We start from the raw sequence: 4,215 nt of genomic DNA, 5'->3' as shown, positions 1-4,215 counted from the left end.
AGAAAATAAGACTTTTTTTCTTTCCTTCGTGATTTAGAGAGCTTAGGTCGAAAGTACGAAGCCTCAATAATTAAAATTTAAACTAAAACTCAGCGTTATAGAGTGATACAAAGGGCGCAGTGACACAATATATCGACATGCGATGTGCGTCAAACATCCAGAAGTTATCGAGTGTACTCATCCCCGTGTTTCACTAACATGGCGTGTTTAAATAGGCTTTGTCTGCTTTCATGAAAACCACATGCAGAAAACAAATGAATTCTGTCATGTGGCTGCATTACACCAAATATGCAGTCCCCCTGAAGAACTTATTGTTCTCATTCGTTGATTTAATTTTGTTGCCTACTGATCCCTTCCACCTTATGATGCGTTACATCATTTCTTTAATTCCAGCTAAATTTAGTCAATGTGCCTTTCTACTACCGTTATAATTCCTGCTCATTCATTTTCAACCTTCTCTCGTTTCTGTTGCTTTATGTTGGAGTTGTGGCTGCTCGCTACTTTAACGCTGTAAAGCCCTGAGGGTAAAGTAAACGGAATGATGCCAAATGATGTTTCATGTAGGATGTTGCATTTTTGTGATGAATATTTTTCGTTGTCCCTGTTCTCCGCGGCATTTACAGTCATGCATTAAAATCGACTAGCCCAGTTCTCAGTCATAATGTGATTTGTTGATCGAATTCTTCAAGCTTTTCGCGATGTTCATACGTCGTTGCAGGAACTGTACTTTCACGTAAAGCGTATCAACCAAGAGCAGCAGCCTTCTTACCAGATCCTGGGTTTGTCCATCGACCTTGAAGTGAATTTCACGACGGTGAACTTGATGAGGTGCGTGGACACATCGTGAAATTTTATGGTGCATTTTCGGTGCCTTTCTTTTAAAGCAAAGGTTTCTAGCAATGAAAAGACAAAGAATGTGAGCGGGTACATACATGCGCTACACCATTCTGAACTAAAGCACCTGTCCTATCGACTTCCACGCACATACTATTACGTATTAAGTAGGCGTTTCCAATGCGAATTCGTGGTGGAATCCTTTATGACAATCCGTGTTCTTTTCACTTAGTCTGTCAATTAGTGTTTTTTGTAGTTAGGCGTCTATAACTTATAACCTTTACGCTACTACCTCTGTGTTTTTCTTGCGACGGATTTTTTTACATGCGTCTAAGGCACAAAAGTCCTTCAGCTGCTTTTAAGCATTCTTCTCCGAGTGAAGCCACTCTTCTTGCGGGCAGCCGTGTGGGAGGGGTATCTCACTGTATTGCTGGGCTGATCCCGGTGATGGTGCTGTCATAGAGAAAGGAATTCAACAAGAGGGGACACTCCCATAGGGCCCAGCGGCCGAATTGACTGCAGCGTGCCAAGCGGTCGGTGTCGATCACTTGCATCACTTCCGGTTTCGGTTTTGGGCGCGCGTATTTTGAACGCAAGCTAGCACGCCGGCTGCGCACCCCCCCCCCCCCTTTTTTTTTTCCTTTTTTGCTCTTCGTGCAGAATCGGTTTATTATTTAGTAAAAATGATTGCGAACGATCTCGTAAAGTCCCATCGAATCTGTGCCACGTGCAATTTCACAAAGTAGACGCAAGACCGTTTGTGCAACGAGGAAATATTTATTTTGCTCTATATAAAAGCTCGTTCCGCGCTTTTTGTGCGTTTATCCAACGTTGTGACACCAGCAGGTAAGGCAGTAGTTCCTGTATGAAGCGCCACCGGACGGTACCAGCTGAAAAAAAGTAAATTACAAGCATGTTACATTTGCAAGCACGTAACAGCATGTTACAAGCATGAGTCATTTTGGTATTTAGATATAGGAATACTGCGTGTAGAGGCGAAACGTGCGAAAGCGGTGAATGGGCGGCATTACAAACAAAAGCAATTCGCTTTTACATACATGGCGTAGAAAATACCCGACTCATCCCAAACATATATGAAAACATCTGGTTTCCAAGCGTTCCCCAATTTCCGGGCATTATTTCCTGCACTTAGGCAGCACAAATACACGAGCGACTTCGCGTTTCCAAAACTTGGCCTCGGGCGACGCGACGGTACGCGACATACACAGAGACGGACGCAACAGGCACTCAAGACAAATACGTGGGTGCAATGCCTTCTTTCAGTCCTTTAGAAGACGTAATTTTCGAATTACAAGTTTCTGATATGTTCGTCGTTCGCGCGTTCTGCCGGCGCCAGCAGCACACCCCATGTTATCACTCTTGGCAATCGCCCATCGCGCTTTCATCAGGCGTGAGTATCGAAAGAAAGTATATGTTGTTGCGGAGCCACAAAAAACGTCACAGACTTGTCCCTCTAAGATTCATTACACGCCAAACTTTATCACCACGGTCGAGCTGCTTATCGCTAACTGTGTCACAGCGCGCTGTGCGGCCAGCGTGCCTCAAAATTACCCCAGAAAGTAACGAAATTACTTTTCAGTAATGTCTGGCGTCAGAGAAAGCGGCACAAACTTCTCCTAGCAAGATGCACTAGACTACACACCACGGCTGAGTTCTCGCTAGCTGCGACATGGCGCCCTGTGCGGCCAGTGTGGCTCAAAAACCCAAATAAGTTACAATAGTCCCCTAGGAAGCGTCGGAAACATGTCTCAGCACGATTCATTTACTCAAATTAACTGCGCCAGGATGGCCGAGCTGTTTTTCGCTAACTGCGTCTTAAGTCTCGGTCCCGTGCCGTAAGCCTAATTGCGTCGTAGACTGTGAAACAAGATTTCTCACCTTGCCGTAGTCCAATAGTGCCGTGGTGTCTTGTCGCAGTGCAGAAGGAACACAAGAATACGCCTAGAGCCCAATAAACCAGGTTACATTTAAAAAAGAAAAAAAGGAGACAGACGGGTCGCCGCGCGCGAGCGCTCAAACGCGCGCGCAGCCATCCTCGCTGGCTTCGGGGGAGTGTCTGGCGGATGACGCATGTATCTGGCGCATCATTGACCTGTGGCTAGGTAAGGCAAGGAAAATAAGTAGCAAAGCTTAAGTTAATTTATACGCAAAACGTTTTAGTTTTCGCGGCAAAGAATTAAAAAAATAAATGAATGCCTGTTAACTTAAGTTCACTTTCTTTTTTTTTCGATGCTCGCGGCAGCTAACGTTCGGTGTCAAAAGTATAGCGTGACGTATGGTGACGTGTTTCCTGTTGCCAGTTTTTGCCGAGTGTCCCCTCTTGTTGAATTTCTTTCTCTATGGTGCTGTCTAAAACTATGCGCTACTAAGCTGTATGGGTATGAGAGTTTGGTATGTGCACATAGGCTATTGGGTATGTATCCCTATGCGTGTGCCACTGGACCACTAGATATTGTCACGTGGTAGTGACGCTGAAGTAAACAGTCTTAGAACTGTGTATATCGAAACTGATTCTTTATTGGGCGAACCTGTGCCCACAAAAGCAAGCTACACTCGAAGCACAACGAAAGCGGCGAACACAGCCGGCGATCGTCGAAAATCTGATCATCGGCGAAACGCGTCGGCTTTTATACATGAGTCATCGAAGGTTGCAGATTATTCCCTCGTGCCCGCGTATCTTCCTGAAAGTTCTAGACAATTCGCGTCGCTCATACAATCAGATTACATGAGCGTCGGTGACCACAGACGATGGATAGAAGCATCGATAACGTTCGAGAAGCTTCCGATGTAGGCGCGACCTGCACGAGCGATAACGTTTAACATTTGTTAGCCGGTAGAAAGCGGCCACCGGTGAAAGATAAAACATGTATACGTGTCAATACCCTCCCCTTAAAAAGCATCGTCCCGATGCTACAAACAAACGCGAAAGAGAAAACAAAACGACGCGTAATAAAGACAAAAAATAACAAAGTAACAATGTACCCAAGCTCGTCAGCGGGCGTAGAAAGGCTTAAGACGCACCACGTGGATGACTTCAGGTCGTGCGCGGCGTCGCTGTGATTGCGAAATGCCGTCTGGCACGACCTCATAGTACAGTGCGCCAATACGTCGGATGATCCTATAGGGTCCGAAATAGCGACGTAATAGTTTCCCGCTAAGTCCTCGCCGGTGTCTTCGTCGGAGTCCAGACCCAAAAACGATGGCCGGATTGGCGACGTAGCGTCGTTGAAAATTGTAGTGTCGGCAGTCGGTCCTCTGCTGGTTCTTGATGCGCAGGCGGGCGAGCCTTCGACCTTCTTCGGCATGCTGCAAATACGTGGCAACGTCGAGATTTTCTTCGCAATGCTGGCAGCTGGTAGA

At 46.1% G+C, this 4,215-nt stretch overlaps 1 long non-coding RNA gene across 1 annotated transcript; it reads right to left on the bottom strand.

The window, feature by feature from the left end:
• Window positions 1–1,591: 1,591 nt before the first annotated feature.
• LOC125940126 (uncharacterized) lies at window positions 1,592–3,157 on the bottom strand. Its single transcript, XR_007463360.1, has 2 exons — window positions 2,734–3,157; window positions 1,592–1,724 (listed from the first exon to the last, which is right to left on the bottom strand). It is a non-coding gene; the product is annotated as an uncharacterized LOC125940126 (long non-coding RNA).
• Between the last annotated feature and the right edge of the window lie 1,058 nt (window positions 3,158–4,215).

The sequence above is a fragment of the Dermacentor silvarum genome, chromosome 9 (assembly GCF_013339745.2).
Source record: "Dermacentor silvarum isolate Dsil-2018 chromosome 9, BIME_Dsil_1.4, whole genome shotgun sequence".
In the NCBI taxonomy this organism is placed as follows: domain Eukaryota; kingdom Metazoa; phylum Arthropoda; class Arachnida; order Ixodida; family Ixodidae; genus Dermacentor; species Dermacentor silvarum.
The sequence above is the reverse complement of the archived record's forward strand: the minus strand, read 5'-3'. Positions and strand labels throughout refer to the sequence as shown.